The sequence below is a fragment of the Pongo pygmaeus genome, chromosome 12 (assembly GCF_028885625.2).
Source record: "Pongo pygmaeus isolate AG05252 chromosome 12, NHGRI_mPonPyg2-v2.0_pri, whole genome shotgun sequence".
In the NCBI taxonomy this organism is placed as follows: Eukaryota; Metazoa; Chordata; class Mammalia; order Primates; family Hominidae; genus Pongo; species Pongo pygmaeus.
In genome coordinates, this window is record NC_072385.2 from 83896724 (window position 1) to 83915165 (window position 18442).

The window sequence follows — 18442 nt, forward strand, 5'->3', positions numbered from 1 at the left end:
GCCCTATTCAGTCCATTGATGTTACATCATTTGTCAATATGCCCCCATTTCTTTACATCCTTCCTTACCTGTTTTAGCTGTTAACAGTCTCATTACCAAAACTTCCTTCCATACCCATCTCCCTCTCTCCTGTCTTCTTTATTTTCAGTTCTTGTCTTTTGGAAAAACACCAGCACTAGTAAAGGCAACAGTCCATTTTTTTATTGGCTGCATTTGGGAAGCTGAATTTAATGGAAACATACATGTACACATTATGCTGGCAGATATTACTTTACATTTGTAATGACCAACATCAAGTGGACCTTTGGAAATGCCTTTGCTGGTCTTCTTGGCTGTATTTTTTTTTTCTTATCTCATTCATCTTTGCTCTTTATTTCCTTCCTTCTGTATCTTTTAGGTTTCATTTGTTTTCCTTTTCCATGTTCTTGTGATGGTTTTTTCAATCATGGATTTTTGTGTTTGTAAACTTTTAATATATGCTTTTGAGGCTATAACCTACGCATCTTTGGGGGAGTTTAACTGTATCCCACAGGTTTTTATATGCCATATTTTCATGGTCACACTCAAACTATTTTATAATTTCCATTGTGATTATTTCTTTGATCTATTTTTAAAAAGGTCACATATTCCAAACATTAGGAGATGTTTTCTAGTTATTTTTATTAGTTTCTAAGTTAAGTCCCCTTTGTTATACATGATTTAAAGCCTTTAAAATTTTCCGAGGCTTTAAGGCTGATCACATGAAACATTTTTTTAATATGCTGCAGGTCTATTTGAAATGACTTTGTACTTTGAAGTTATTTGATATTTGTTAAATGGATTGTTTAGGTCTTCTATAACTTTATCTGTTCTATCAGTTACTAAAAGAGATGTGTTAAAACCTCTATGATTTGTGTATTTCCTATGAAGTTATATCTAATTTACTTAATATATTCTGAGATTATGGGATGGACGCATACAAATTTAAAATTGTTACATTTTCTAGTAGACTAAAACTTTTATCATTATGAAATATTCTTATTTTTTTCTGGTAGTTCTCCTTGTGTTAAATTCTACTTTATCTAATATTAATATGGCTATATATCTTATACTACCTTCCTTTCCTTTAGAATTTGCCTGAGATACGTTTTTTCCCAACTTTCTGCTTTTGACTATTTTGTGTTCTGAGTAAAGATGCATTTCTTGTAGTTTCTATAACAGATGCTGTAAGGTTCCATCCATGTTCCTTTGGACAACATGACCATTCCTGTGCATTTCTGCTTATCTTCCAATAGCCAGCATTTGTGTCACATTTTGGAGAGCTGGCCACAGCCTGAGGGAGCAAGGAAAAGATGTTCATGGTATGCTATTCAACATTGTCCTGTGGAATTCTAAACAGTGCAATAAAGCCGGAAAAGTACAGAAAAAGCATGCAGATTAGAAAAAAGCATACAGAATAGAAAAAACAAAACTGTTCTTATTCACATATGGCATGACTTTCTACATAAAAAATCTCAAGAAATCTATAAAAATATTTCTAGAACTAATAAATGGGCTTAGTATGGCTGAAGTATGCAAGAACAACCAAAATTACCTGTTTTACTATAGATGAGCAGCTAATAATTGTAAAATAAACCATTTACAGTATTTCCAAAAATTAAATAATTGATATAAATATAACAAAGCTTGTATAGGATCTGTATCCTCTAAATTTTTAAAAATTCCAATAAATGAAATCACAGAAGATCTAAATAAATGTAGAAACATAGTGTTTATAGATCAGAAGACTCAACATAGTCAATTCTCCTCAGAATAATAAAAGATTTAATGCAGTTGCAATCAGTATCTAAGATTTTGTTTTTAAATATGAAAAACAGATTTTACAATTTATATGGAAAGACAAAATAGTCTAGCCAAAATAATACTGAAAAGGAGGAATAAAGTTGGAGGAATCACATCTGGCTTTAAGACTTACTATAAACCTATAATAATTCAAATGATAATGATAAAGCAATGAATACCTAGATTATTGAACAAAGTAAAGTGATCACAGATTGATTTAGAAATATGGTCAACTAATTTTTGACAAAGGCGCAAAAGCAGTTCAGTGGAGACAGAGTAATCTTTTTAACAAGTAGTGTTGAAAAAATTGAATATCCATATGGAAGAAAAAGAACAATGACCTACATTTTATAGCTTGTAGAAAAATTGACTAGAATAGTCATAGATCTAAATTTAAACCATAACATTATTAAACTTTTAGAAGAATATAAAGGAGAAAAATCATTGTGACCTAGGTTAGTCAAGGAGGTCTGAGGCGTTACAGCAAAAGCATAATACATAATAGAAATAAAAAACCACAATAAACAGGACCTCATCAAAATTTAAAACTTCTGCTCTCCAAAGTTCCTGAGAAAAGAATAAATATTAAGCTAAGGGCTGGGAGAAGATATCTGAATATGACATATCTAATGAAGAAATTGTATTAACATAACTCTCAAAACTCAATTGTTTGATTTGTAAGAAATCAAACAATTCATCTTTAAAAAATCAGTAAAAGACTTCAAAACATTTCACTAAAGAGGGTAGACAGATTGCAAATAAGGAAACTAAGTTGTGTTCTATATACTAAACAATTAGTATAAACTCATTGCAATGCAGATATAGCCCACTTTGCAAAACTGACTGCCCAAGTTACATTAGTAAATTGGCATTTCAAAGAAATTATAACTATTTGACGAGAAATTTCACATGAAGTTTTAATATTCAGGCTTTAAAGCAAAATACAGTGCTAAGTTACAGAATTCATAAACACAATCTTTGGCTTAAAAGTTGAACTTTTGAGTACCTATTACGGTAATGATGAGAACTAAGTAAAGACTGATTAAGCACACAAAAATCGGGGAATAAAATATCCTTGCTTTACTCTTTGTTAAATGTCACTTTCCATAAAAATTGAACAAACTATATTCTGGATTTCATATTTTAGGTTACATAGGCACATCAGAAATTTCGTATAATTTTCACAATCAATACTACTTTAGTAAACTTCTTATTTCATCAATGCTTTTAAGAATAAATAGCAAGATGGTAATTTTTTACTTAGCGCTCATTTGCTTACAACCCTTTCGCATATATGGCTCCATGGTTTCTGATGAGAAATCCAAAGACATTTGAATCATCGTTCCCCTCTAGGTAATGTTATTTTTCTTTGATTGTCTTCAGGATATATGTCTTTAGCTTGTCGGCAGTTTGATTATAATGTGTTTGTGCATAAATTATTATGAGTTTAGAAGTTTGGTGATCTCTCAATTTAAATTGATAGGTTCATGTCTTTCACCAAATTTGTGAAGTTTTCATTCACTATTTCCTCAAATTTTTTTTCTATGTTGCAGTTTTTATTCATCCCTCCTTAGACTATAATAATATGAATATTTATACTTTGTTATTGTCTCACATGCTTATTTTAGAAATTTTTTTTTCCTCTTAGTTCTGAGTGAATGCTTTTTTTTGACAGTGGTGATTCTTTATTTTTATTTTTATTTATTTTGATTTCAGTAGCTTCAGGGATACAAGTCGTTTTTGGTTACATGGATAAATTGCGTAGTGGTGAAGTCTGGGATTTTAGTGCACCTATCAACTGAGTAGTGTACATTGTACCCAATAGGTATCTTTTTCCTCCCTCACTCCCCTCCTACCCTTCTCCCTCCTGGGTCTTCTATGCCCATTACACCACTCTGAATGCCTTTGGGTACCCATAGCTTTGCTCTTACTTATAACTGAGAACATGAGGTCGTTTGTTGATTCCTGAGTTACTTCACTTAGAATAATGGCCTCTAGTTTCATTCAAGTTGCTGACAAAGACAGTATTCCATTCTTTTTTTATGGCTGAAGAGTATCCATGAATGAATACTTTTTATTGACCTATGTGCAAGTTGTCTGGCTCTTACTTTATTATCTCCAATTGTCTATTGAACTTGACTACTAAAAGTTTATTTTAGTTCTTAAAATTCTATTTGGTTATTCTTAACATCTTCTCTTTGAAATTTTCTTTCTTTGTTTCAAAAGCATTCACTATAAAATATTAAAGCATATCATAGCTGTTTTAAAGTGCTTTATGATACAGTTCTGATATCTGCGTCATCTTGGCATTGACATCGTCATTGTCTTTTTCTGGTTCTTAGCTTACCAAGTAATTTTAGATTGTCTCCTGAACATTTTGAGTATTATGTTATAAAACACTAGGTCAGCCCAGGCATGGTAGCTCACACTTATTACCTCAGCAATTTGGGAGGCCAAGATGGGAGAGGATCACTGGAGCCTAGTCTGGGCAATATAGCAAGACCGTATCTCCACAAAGTTTTTAAAAAATTAGCCAGGTCTGGTGGTCTGTGCCTGCTGTCCTAGTTACTCAGGAGGCTGAGATGGGAGAATTCCTTAAGCCAGGAGTTCAAGGCTGTAGTGAGCTATGATCACATCACTACACTTCAGCCTTGGTGACAGATCAAGACCCTATCTGAAAAAAGAAAAAATTTGGAGTCTTCTTGAAGTCCTGTGGGAAATTTTACTTTATTATTACTTTTAAATTTTGAGCAGGCCCTTGGTGTGGTTAGATTCAGGCCACAAGTTTTGACTAGACTTCTGTGATTATGGTTTCAACATTAATTTCATTTTCAAACTTTTTGCAATGTTTTGCATATCTGTTCCATGGTTATACTACTCACTGGCCATTTGGGGACCTGAGTGGTAGTCTATTCCATTGTTTACTTCTCAAAGTCTATGGAATTCTGTTAAAATCAGATCCATGTATACGCAGCTTGAGAGTGAGGCTGAAATTTCAAAGACAACTTATGGGGTCACTTTCATGAATGTTTTTCTCTTTTATCCTTCTTCTGCTTTATGGTTCTGCAATCCTTTCCTTTTCTTTGCCCTTGTCAGAAAGCTGGGATTTCATTTGCCCTAGTCTATCATACATTTCACATGATTGTGCCTGCATCTTGCACTATGCAATATAAAGATACACAGAAATAAAAAGCAATGAAGATTTGATTTATCCATTTGAAATCACAGTTTTTCTTATAAGAAAGATTACTCTCTATAAGAAAATTAGGCTCTTGTTGGCTCCTGTCTTTGCCATTGTTGGTGCCACCACTGTTGGTGATTGCTTCAGGGCTGAGGTGAGAAAAAATAGAAGAAAAAAGAAAAGAAAAATAGAGAAATTTCATCATCTTTTTATCTCCATCATAGTGTCATATGCACAAAAGGCATTCAATATGTGTTTGATGAATAAAATATATTAGTTTATTCATCCAACATGTTGAACAAACATGTTTCGAACATTCATTAAAGGTCACGTACTGTGCCATGCACTGGGATAATTGTCACACATAAATGAAAATGAATTTCATTCATTCTTTTCTGACTACTGGGAGACGCTTTTTCTCTATTTGAGCCAGAACTAGAGACCTTTTCCTGGAGCGGCCCTGTTAGTTTTGGATTGTGTTGAGTTGAGATTGTGAAGACTAGAGGAAAAAAAAAAACGATAAACTAATCAATAGTTCGGTGGTACTTTCAATTCCAGTCGTCCAAATCTAGCAGATATTATTTACTCTCCATTCCTTAAATAGCTACTTCATGCATTCTGTTCAGTTTGCATAGCTGTATTTAGTGAAAGAGACAGGATAGAATGGGCTTACTCTTTCTCACCCGGAAATAAACTACCATGTGAAACACTAAAATTTTTTTTAAGTGTTATCAGTGTTGTGAGTATCTTATTTTTACATCATTAAAATTTTAAAAGGATGGAAATGGAGGAAAGGCATGGAGATTTTTATTTTGGGGTTGATTAGCTTTACTCTGGTACATAAATTCTTTCATGCTGTAAAATTAGCAAAAACACATTGATTATTTGAGGGGCAATCGTACCAACATGTGCCTTCTCTTTAGATTCTTTAGATTTAGCTCTTTAGATTTAGCTCATCAATCTGAGAACATTGCTATCCTTACGTGTTTGGATTTCTATAGAAATAGGTTAGTGATGGTAACAGAAACTCCAAGATGAATGCTAGTTGCAAAGCATCTAAATAACTCTTTATAGCTTAAACCTTCACCCATTTTACCTGTGACAATTAGCCCAGTGCATGGCATAGTACATGACCTATAATGAATGTTCAAAACACGTTTGTTCAACCTGTTGGATGAATAAACCAATATATTTGATTCATCAAACACATATTGAATGACTTTTTCTGTGTAAGATACTATGATGAATAGAGATAAAAAGATGATTAAAGCATGATCCCTGAAATCCAGGGACTGTTAGAGTAGGAAAGATAGAGATGTAAATAACTCTTATTATTATAGGGCAGAATGAAACAAGTAAGAAAGACACTGGGGAACTCATCAAAAGAAAAAAATCTGAATGGGAGTATAATATTTCTATTGAACCTCATTAAAATAACACATAAAACCTACCTGATTAAAGTCAGCATAATTTCATTGAAAAAAATACTGAATTTGGAGATAGGAGAAAATGAATTTCTTTCCCTAGTTATGCTACTATTTGTCTCTTGTCTCGCAGTCCATAAACTGTGTCAATTTCCATCTCCATATCTGAAAAAGAAAGAGCTTATCCATATGGTCACTCACAATACAAATGTATTTTGTAATGCATAAATGCTCCGTCAAGAATTAGTAAATATTGATGTTTTGATATATTCATTTCTGATTTTTAAAAAGAATATAAAACATCACAGACATAGTTAGAGCCTCCAATCATTCCTTCCCATCTTCTTTCCACACAGGGAGTTACTATTTTTAAGTTGGTTTATATATTTCTGGTTTAGCTTTAAATATTTTGAGTACATTTTGGTCTGTCTACATTATTGTGTCATATATTTTTATAGTTTACATACCTTTTTGGTTCATTTTAAACAGGGTCGTGCTCTGTCACCCAGGCTGGAGAGCAGTGATGCAATCACAGCTCACTGTAGCCTCAAACTCCCCGGCTCAAATCCTCCCTCTTCAGCATACCAAGTAGTTGAAACTACAGATGCGCACCCACCATGCCTGGCTACCTTTGTTTGTGTATTTATTTATTCATTCATTCATTTTGTAGAGATAGGGTCTAGCTTTGTTGTCCAGGTTGGTCTCAAACTCCTGGCTTGAAGTGATCCTCCCGCCTTAGCCTCCCACAGTGCTAGGATTACAGGCCTGAGCCACCATGCCTGGCAACATAATTTTTATTATACTATTAATATCCTTTAGTAGCTTGCTTTTCAGAGCGATGAAACTTTGTTTTTTCATTTAAATGTATATACTAGTGATGTATTCTTTTGGATACATATAATCTAATTTATCAAATAGTAATACATTATAAGAATATACCATAATGTACATTTCTACTGCCTATGGATTAACATTTAAATTTCATTACTATTCTTTATTAGAAATCATGCATATATTCTTTACATTCTTGTTCCCATATAATGAATTCTCTATCACACATCTGGGACTGAAATTGCTGAATGCTAGTATATGTATGTCTTCGAGTTTAATAGATACCAAAAAAATATTTTTCAAAGTAATTTTACTGTCAATGTTTGAGAATTGTGATTTATCCAAATTCTCAAATTTATCAAAATTTTACCCTCCATTAATGTGTTTAAACAGTGGAATATATAATTAAATTTTCTGAAATTAAATTCTTCTTATAGTCTTGAAGTAATCCTTACTGTATGTATGAGACGTTGCTAGATTTGAAGAGCTAATATTTTATTTACAAATTTTGTGTCTGTATCCATCAGTGATATTTTTTTCTAATATTATCTTTGTCCAGCACCAAAGTTTCAGTGGTCTTATCTTATCTTTTGCTTATCTTATGCTTATCTTTCTGCTTTCAGATAAGCTTTGAAATTAGAGTTTATCTGTTCCTTGAAGATTTGGAAAAATCCAGAAAATCATCAAAACCCATTATTTTCTTCTGAGTAGAACTGAGATGTCTGTTTTTCTGAAGTCATTTGGAAATGCATTTTATTTTCTGAAATTTAGTTTTTCACTTAAATATCCATGTTTACTGGTAGCAAGTTATTTGCAAATCTTTCTTATTTTAAACTTTTATCTGCTCCGCATTACTGAATATATTGTAGCTCTGTCAGCCTTTAAAATGTAAATACAATTAATTTTCTATTATTTTTTGTATATTCATCAATCTCAAGATAGGTCTGTATATGTTACCTTTCTTTCAAATAACCAGAATTTTATTCTTCTGTTTCTCTATACTACTTATTTTTGCAATTAATATTATCTTTGCTATTTTTCCTCATCCTATATTTTTAAATATACTTTGTTATTTTTCTAGCGTCTTGACTGTAATACTCAGGTTATGAATTCTGAGGGTTTTTTCTTTTTAAAATACACAGATATAAGGCTTTAACGATTTACTTATCAGTTCTTTTAATATGGTATCTAAGAGCTTATTAGACTAAATTTCTGAAGAACTGTTTTGTTGCATCTCACAAATTTGAACTGTGTATTTTTCATCGCTCAGTTATAAGTACTTTATACATTTGATTATAAAATTTTCTGTGCATCAATAGTTACTTAGAAGTGTATTTTTACTTCTTGTATGTATTCTTTGGAGGAAGATACTTATTATTCATTTCTAATTTTATTGTGTTATCCTCAAAGAATGTGACTGTATAAACAAATTTTCTTATATTTCGTGAGGAATTTCTGAAGAGTTTCTCATATTTGTTCCATGGAAGAGAAGACCAATATGCCATCTAAGTTTTGGTTCAGATGTTGAAATAGAGAATACTGCACATGTGCCAAAAGGAAAAGATATTTAATATGTTACTTATGTAATGAGGCCCCGGAGAGAGAAAGGCAGCCACCTGAGCAGGTTAAAAAATATCTCGAGAAAGTAAGGAGGAGCATGGCTTGGGGGTCCTATTGTTTCTTTGTGTAAACACTTCATGAAAGTTGAGTTCAATACACACACACACACACACAAACAAACACACACACACTTCTCATGCAGTTCTTTTGGAAGCCCTGTATGGCTAACATGTCTTTAATAGCCAGTTGCGCATTGACTTCTGCCAGAACCTCAAAGATACTGAGGTTAATATTCTTTTTTTTTTTTAAATTTTTTAATTTTTTTATTTGAGACAGAGTCTCGTTCTGTCGCCCAGGCTGGAGTGCAGTGGCGCTATCTCGGCTCACTGCAAGCTCCGCCTCCCGGGTTCATGCCATTCTCCTGCCTCAGCCTCCTGAGTAGGTGGGACTACAGGCACCCGCCACCGCGCCCAGCTAATTTTTGTATTTTTAGTAGAGACGGGGTTTCACTGTGTTAGCCGAGATGGCCTCGATCTCCTGACCTCGTGATCCGCCCACCTCGGCCTCCCAAAGTGCTGAGATTACAGGCGTGAGCCACCGCGCCCGGCCGAGGTTAATATTCTTGTATAAATATTTAGATTAATTTGCCAACTTGGTATACTGCGTCTCTCAGGGCATCTTATCAATGGGTGAACAAGGTCTAAGCTTTTAATTTTTGGTGGTAATATCTTTCTGTACCTGAAACATCAAATAGAATGAGAACAATTTGCTGTGTCTGTCAGCCAATGGTATACATGGTTTACTCACTTTTCCCAAAAGTTGGAGTTCTCCAAGTGCCTACTTTTTGTGCTGAAGGCTTACTACCAGTTCCCTCATGGTCTCAAGGCCATGTATCATGTCCTCCCTTCGTTTATTAAGCTCCAGTCACATTTGCTGACTCCTGTATGTGGGCCCTCATAGATCAACTTACATTTTTGGTTGTGATTTCAGTTTTTCTTTTTGAAACCAGCAGTTTTTATTTTAGATTTTGTTAGTGTAACCACTTTAATATACTTTTTTTTTGTTCTGTTCTATCGTGTGTGTGTGTGTACGTGTCTGTGTGTGTGTGGTGTGTGTTTATAATGTATTATTGTGGGAGAAAGGAACAGGAAAGTGGTACTATCCAGTACAACTAAGGCTGACAGGCTACAAGAAACTTGGATTAACTAACTTCTTAACCATTTATTTATAAGTATTATTAATATGGTACCAAAGGGTGTTATAACACTAAGTGTCTTAGAAGCTTGATGGAAAATTTTCTAACCTTTGAAATGTTTGTCCTGTTAATTTCATCCTTGTAGGGCAAGATAAAAACAATATATTTCAGTCTTAGGATTTATTACACTGACTTATTTCTAGGTAAAGTGTTGATTTACTACAAGGAGGTTTATATATATTTTTCTCTATTTAAATTATCAGATAAATGCAATTATACAATCTTTTGTTAGGCTATTGATTACTATAATTATCACAATTTATTTGTAAGTTATAATGTACTTTCAAATTACAGACAAGTTCCTCCTTGTCCAATATTGTCTAAATATAATAGACCATGATATGGTTTGGATGTATGATCCCTCCAAATGACATGTTGAAATGAGATGCCCAGTGTTGGAGGTGGGGCCTAGTGGGAGATGTTTTGGTCATGGGGATGGATTCCTCATTAATGGCTTGGTACCATCTCCATGGTAATGAGTGAGTTCTCACTCTGTGAGTTCATGTGAGATCTGGTTGTTTAGAAGAGTGTGGTACCTCCTCCCTTTCCCTCTTGCACCTGCACTAATCGTGTCATACATGTTCTCTGCTTTTGCCTTTTGCCATGATGATAAGCTTCCTGAGGCCTATACCAGAAACATGCCAGCACCACATTTTCTGTATAGCCTGCAGAACTGTGAACCAAAATAAACCTATTTATTTATAAATTATCCAGCCTCAAGTATTTATTTATAACAACACATTGGACTAACACAGACCGCCAATGTTGACTAGTGGACAAGCAAATTGGAACTTGTTTTATATGCTTAATAGATTATTGTGGGCCCACTTCTCTTTGTTCTGTGTATAGGGAAAGAAAACAATGAATAAATTGAAGAGCTAGAACTTTAGAACTGTCTTTTTATATTGTTGGTTCTTCTTTCTGTGTCTTAAACACTTCTTTAATGAGTCATATTTTATTCTTATGAATTAGTCTTTTCTTAATATTGGGCCTGTACCAGAGAAAATCAGATTAAATTGGATCTGTCTGCCTTGAATACATTTTAATTTGGGGACCTTTACTTAAAGTGATCTAACCTCACAGAGCTTCTGTTCTTCCTTTGTCCCATCCAGTTACCTGGGAGCCCAAGATGGCTGACCCAGGCCCTATGGTAGGACAGAGCCTCAGGATGGTATTAACAGAGCACTTTCCAGGAGCAGACAACACATTGTGACTATCAACTGCTGGGTAAAACTAATTTGTCTCTCTTTCTCTTTGTCAGCAGGAAGAATTGGTTCTGACTTTGCCTCAGTTAGCACAAGAGTCAATCAGGGAATCAATCAATATTTATCAAGTACTACATTAATTGCTGTGTAAATATAAGCAAAAAGTATGATACTTAAAAATATCTGCCAGTAATAATAAAACCTAATTAGGACATACCTGTCTTAGATATAGCTTAAATAGCAGAGCAACATATAAGTAGAATTGAAGGAACACCAGATTCAGATTGTGGAAATCTGGGTCTCCCTTCCGCTAAGTCAACTGTGTTCTCGTAAGCAAAACTGAAATCTCTCCGTGCCTTTGTTTCTCATCTGGAAAAAAAAAAAAAAAAATCTGTACTTTTCTGTTTTTTGTTTTTTTTTTTTTTTGAGACAGAGCTTGCTCTGTTGCCCCAGCTAAAAGTACAGTGGCTCAGTCTCACCTCACTGCAATCACCACCTCCCGGGCTCGAGCAATTCCCCTGCCTCAGCCTCCAGACTAGCTTGGATTACAAGCATGTGCCACCATGTCCGGATAATTTTTTGTATTTTTAGTAGAGATGGGGTTTGACCATGTTGTCCAGGCTGGACTTGAATTCCTGAGCTCAGGCAATCCACCTTCCTCAGCCTCCCAAAGTGCTAGGATTACAGGCATGAGCCACCGTGCGTGGCCTGTATTTTTCTATTAAGTTGAAAAGTTTTTAAGTTTTGGAAACAATTTTAAATTAAAAATGGAAACAAAAGCAAAATGACTATGCAGACCAAATAAAACTTGTCAACAGGATGTTTAACCTGGGTGATAATGGTTTGCTGCTTTGCATTTGTGACTCAGCACTACTAATTCAAATTCTCTCTTGCTCTCCTGCTTTCAGATTTGAGGCAAATAAGGGTCTTGAAATAAGAAGGAAGCTTGAGGGCAATATCATGCTTTCAGATTTGAGGCAAATAAGGGACTATTGAAATAAGAAGGAAGCTTGAGGGCAATGTGGAACTAGAATTGAGTGTTGAAGATTAAGACTCAAGTAGACAGGCAAAGGAAAGATTATGGAGGTAAAGATGGGTATGAGCAAAGATGTGATAGTAGAAGGATACATAAAGCAGGTTATGATTGGATAAGAGCAAAGGATCACTATTGAGGAACTATGGGATACCAGAAAGAGTACCTGGAGAGAGATTAGTAACCCAGAAAGTAAGCTTTATAATCATATCAATGTACATTTAAATCTGAATTCTGCCTCTTACTAGCTGTGGGAACTTAGATATTTTACTTAACCTCGCTAAACCTTAGTTTCTTCATTTATGAGGATAGTAGCCACACCTGCTTTATATGTTTTCCATGAGGACAAAATTATATAACATGCAAAGTATACATTACTCATAAATGTTAACCAAAATTAAAATATGTAGAAAGGAAACAGATTGCTGAGGATTTTGACTGAATGGCTGTGGGATAATGACATTAAGACAGAGGAACCTGGACATAAACAGCTAGTAGAAATAATCCAGAAATTAAGATGGATATACCCAAATTAATTAAATTATTCTATTATAAAGACACATACACACATATATGTTCATTACAGCACTATTCACAGTAGCAAAGACATGGAATCAACCTAAATGTCCAACAATGATAGACTGTGTATTAGTCCATCCTCACACTGCTAATAAAGACATACCTGAGACTGGGTAATTTATAAAGGAAAGCTGTTTAATTGACTCACAGATCTCCATGGCTGGGAAAGCCTCATGATCATGGCAGAAGGTGAAGCAGGAGCAAGGGCACATCTTACCTGGCAGCAGGCAAGAGAGCATGTGCGGGGAAATTGCCCTTTATAAAACCATCAGATCTCATGAGACTTACTCACTGTCATGAGAACAGCATGGGAAAAACCCACTCCCAAGATTCAGTTACCTCCCACCGGCTCCCTCCCATGACGTGGAGATTATGGGAGCTATAATTCAAGATGAGATTTGGATGGGGATGCAGCCAAATCATATCAGACTAGATGAATAAAATGTGGTATATGTACACCATGGAATACTATGCAGCCATAAAAAATGAGATCATGTCTTTTTCAATGACATGGATGGAGCTGGAGGCCATTATCCTTAGCAAACTAACATAGGAACAGAAAACCAAATACCACATGTTCTCACTTAAGTGGGATCTAAGTGATGAGAACACATGGACACATAGCGGGGAACAACACACAACGGGGCCTTTCAGAGGGTGAAGGCTGGGAAGAGAGAGGATCAGGAAAAGTAATGGGTACGAGGCTTAATACCTGGGTGCTGAAATAATCTGTACAACAAACCCCCATGACACATGTTTACTTATGTAACAAACCTGCACATATACCCATGACTTTAAAATAACAGTTAGAAAGATATGGACAGTAGAAACTCTGTTGTTCAACCAGTGTCAACCAGCCTCTTTGATCCAGAGGCTTTTATGAAGGGGCATGGTACGGGTTGTGTGTGTGTGCATGCAGGCACGAGTTTGCATGACCGGAGTCAATATAATTCTGATTGATTTTAGATAAAACACTATTTATTCCAGTAATAAGTCTCTCTATACTATACTTGCTGGAGGAAAAAAACAAACAATACAAAAGAAAAACTTTGGGACATTGGATTTGATGTGAAGCCAAGTGGGCTTTAATTTGTGAAAATTTTGACGCAGCAACTGCAGTTTAGACTGAGAAACAAAATGCCTCCAGTAGACACAAGAACTATGTTAAATAAATTTTGTATGGCCATTCAGGATACTTACGGACAATTCTATCCTTTCTCCAATTGGTGTGTGCTGAGAAAATACAAACTGAAATACTTATTTTCCTAAACAAAAAGATACCGTGGTACCTAAGTCACATACTGAGTTCAGTAGATAATTGGAAACTTAGAAATAGCAGCCTTAAATTCTCTGTCACTATCAATTTGGCAAATTGCTTTACTCCCTATGCCTTACTTTACACATATGTGACACAGTTTATATATGAGCTAACTGCTTTTCTTAAAAAAATCATTATGAAGATCAAATATCAATTTCCTTATAAAATTAAGGGATTGAATTAACGTATTAGCAAAGATATTACAGAGAATGTGACTGATAAACCTCCAACCTGAGTGGGTTAATACAAGACATGTTTTATGTTTTTATCTTGCTGGAGTGACCATCATTCAAACTAAGACATTTTTTCAAGTGAAAGGGAATATATTAATTTGGGAAAATGGGCACAAAGAGCATCCTGAGCAAACCTGGGCACCCTGTATCTCCCTACACAGCAATTTAAAGTAGTTGTTACTGGTCAGCTAATCCTTTTTTTTTTTTCTTCTTCAAGTAATGAATCAGACAAAAATTTTTCCCAGATTTTGGCTCTGTAACCTTCCATAGGTGAATTAGGAAACCATTCTAGTGACAATGGTATTCTAGTAAACCTAGTGAATCTAGTAAATCTCTCTCTAAAAAAAAAATATATATATGTATATATACACATATACATGTATATATATACATATATACGTATATATACACATATATGTGTATATATACATATACGTGTATATATACATATATACGTATATACGTATATATACGTATATATATACCCAAAAAAGAAATGAAAAAAAGTCCTAATGATAGCATTGCTGATTTCACTAGATCAGTACTACCGCCATGGTCAATTTCAAGCGATCAACATTTTAATAACTGGCTCACAACATCCCCAAATACTTAATAATAGGCTCTTGTGTGTTGGTGGGATCCATCCCTGTGGTGTCACTGACAGAGTGTCTTCTTCATTCCCATTAGCTGTAACAGGAAGAAGGCATAGACTGTTAGGCATAGGAAATATTTATGTGGGCCAGGCCAGGAAATAGAACACATAATGCTCACCTGCAATCTACTCATTAGAATTCAGTCACATGCAAGGCCACAAGGAAGCTTGTGACATGTAGTTTAACTGTGTACCCAAGAGGAAATAAAATTGGGTTATATAAACAGCAACTACATAATTTTTAGTTCTGCCACAACTATTAAAAGAGATTTTTCTGCCACAACTAGATAATTTCTAAGATTATTTCTTGATATACTATAAAAATATAATTATGTACTTGCACTTTTCTGTCCCCTAATAATACAAACACTAAACCAAATATGTATTTGGGGTGGAGAAATTGCATGATCATAAGTAATCTAACTTCTATAGTGTAGACTTACTCTATTCTTGCATAGAAATTTTAAAAATTGTTGTCTTTATGTCTTTGTAGAATAGCTGTATATGTATTCCTCATAAAACAACTATTTAGTAGATTCTATTAAACATTGAAATGTATTGCAAAGTGAGAATCAAGGACTATTCAAATTGCACTTTTAGCTTTGATATTTAAATATAGTATTTTCTACTTGAATCACTTGGTGGGAATGATTGAATTGACATTATCTGTATTTTTTAAAAAAGATACATAGGTAGCTCTACTAAAATGGCAGTTTGAAGAAATGGAGCAAAATGAGGCCACCACTTATTCAGATAAAGTTCCCATGCATCAGCTTCAAAAGTGAACTTGTTAATTTTGTAGCTAGATCTCTGATGATTTTTTCATGAGATATATGAGAGAGTGCTTAATAAAGTACATAAAAATCCTATTTTCTTCCACTTGAATTTCAATCAATATTGATCATGAGGTTATTTGAAAGTACTTTGTGTGGGAAAGTATTGAATTGATGGAAGTAAGACAATTGAATATCAAATCTAAGTGTAATAGTACCATTATGTTTTCTACTGAACTCATTTTCAGGCCATAATTTTTCCCACATTAACAAATTCATTTTGCATTTTTTTCTGCTAATTGATTAATTTGGTAGACAATATCAAGATATTAAAATATTAGGTATTTTCAGATTATAAGTTTATCTGAAATTTGTCACTTGCATAGCATCCATGATATGGTTTGGCTGTGTCTCCACCCAAATTTCATCTTGAATTTTTTCTCCCACAATTCCCACATGTCGTGGGAGGGACCTGGTGGGAGGGAATAGAATCATGGGAGTAGGTCTTTCCTGTGCTGTTCTTGTGATAGTGAATAAGTCTCATGAGATCTGATGGTTTTAAACATGGGAGTTTCCCTGTACAAGCTTTCTTTCTTTGCCTGCTGACATTTGTGTAAGACATGACTTGCTGGGCCAGGCATGGTGGCTCACACCTGTAATCCCAGCACTTTGGGAGGCTGAGGCGGGAAGATCACGAGGTCAGAAGTTCCAGACCAGCCTGACCAACATGGTGAAACCCCATCTCTACTAAAAATACAAAAATTAGCCAGGCATGGTGATGTGAGCCTGTAATCCCAGCTACTTGGCAGGCTGAGGCAGGAGAATCACTTGAACTGAGGTTGCAGAGGTTGCAGTAAGCTGAGATTGTGCCACTGCACTCCAGCCTGGGTGACAGAGTAAGACCCTGTCTCAAAAAGAAAAAAAAAAAAGACATGATTTGCTCCTTCTTGCCATCCACCATGATGGTGAGGCTTCCCCAACTACGTGGAACTGTAAGTCCAATAAACCTATTTCTTTTGTAAATTTCCCAGTCTCAGGTATGTCTTTATCAGCAGCGTGAAAACAGACTAATACAGTACATTGGTACCAGGAGTGGGGTGCTGCTGAAAAAAATACCCGACAATGTGGAAGCAATTTTGGAACTGGCTAACAGGCAGTGATTGGAACAGTTTGGGGGGCTCAGAAGAAGACAGGAAATGTGGGAAAGTTTGGAACTCCCTAGAGACTTGTTGAATGGCTTTGTCCAAAATGCTAATAATGGTATAGACAATGAATTCCAGGCTGAAGTGGTCTCAGATGGAGATGAGGAACTTGTTGGGAACTGGAGCAAAGGTGACTCTTGTTACATTTTAGCAAAGAGACTGGTGGGATTTTGCCCCTGCCATAGAGATTTGTGGAACTTTGAACTTGAGAGAGATGATTTAGGGTATCTGGTGGAAGAAGTTTCTAAGCAACAAAGCATTCAAGATGTTACTTGGGTGCTATTAAAGGTATTCAGTTTTAAAAGGGAAACAAAGCATAAAAGTTTGAAGAATTAGCAACCTGACAAAATGACAGAAAAGAAAATTCCGTTTTCTGTGGAGAAATTCAAGCCAGCTGCAGAAATTTGCGTAAGTAACAAGGAGCCAAAAGTTAATCAGCAAGAAAATGGGGAAAATATCTCCAGAGCATATCAGAAGACTTTGTGGCAGCCCCTCCCATCACAGGCCTGAAGATTTAGGAGGAAAAAATGGTTTTGTGAGCCATGCCAGGGTCTTTCTGCTGTATGCAGTCTGGGGACTTGGTGCCCTGTGTTCCAGCTGTTCTAGCTGTGACTGAAGGGGGCCAAGGTACAGCTTGGACTGTTGCTTCGGAGGGTGGAAACCCCAAGCCTTGGCAGCTTACGTGTGGTGTTGAGCCTGCGGTTGCACAGAAGTCAAGAATTGAGGTTTGGGAACCTCTGCCTAGATTTCAGAGGATGTATAGAAAGACCTGAATGCCCAGGCAGAAGTTTGCTACAGGGGTGGGGCCCTCATGGGAAACCTCTGTGAGGGCAGTACAGAAGGGAAATGTGGAGTCGGAGCCCCCACACAGAGTCCCTACTGGGGCACCGCTTAGTAAAGCTGTGAGAAGAGGGCCGCTGTCCTCCAGATTTCAAAATGGTAAATCCCCTGACAGCTTGCACTATGTGCCTGGAAAAGCCACAGATACTCAATGCCAGCCTGTAAAAGCAGCCAGGAGGGAGGCTATGCCCTGCAAAGCCACAAGGGCAGAGCTGCTCAAGATCATGGGAACCTGCCACTTGCAGCAGGTGACCTGGATATGAGACATAAAGTCAAAGGAGGTCATTTTGGAGCTTTGAGATTTCACTGCCCCGCTGAATTTCAGACTTGCATGGGGCATGTAATCTCTTTGTTTTGGCCAATTTATGCCATTTGGAGTGGCTGTATTTACCCAATGCCTGTACCCCCATTGTATCTAGGAAGTAACTAACTTGCTTTTGATTTGACAGGCTCATAGCCAGAAGGGACTTACTTGCCTTGTCTCAAATGAGACTTTGGACTGTGGACTTTTGTGTTAACACTGAAATGAGTTAAG

At 35.6% G+C, this 18442-nt stretch overlaps 1 long non-coding RNA gene across 1 annotated transcript in view; it reads right to left on the bottom strand.

The window, feature by feature from the left end:
• Positions 1-641: 641 nt before the first annotated feature.
• The window catches only part of LOC129030725 (uncharacterized), a 78684-nt gene continuing 60883 nt past the window's right edge, over positions 642-18442 (bottom strand). The window contains exons 2-4 of the long non-coding RNA XR_008500741.1: positions 11495-11646; positions 6454-6591; positions 642-1312 (exon numbers count right to left, since the gene is read on the bottom strand). This is a non-coding gene — a long non-coding RNA (uncharacterized LOC129030725). The remainder of the gene's footprint in view (positions 1313-6453; positions 6592-11494; positions 11647-18442) is intronic.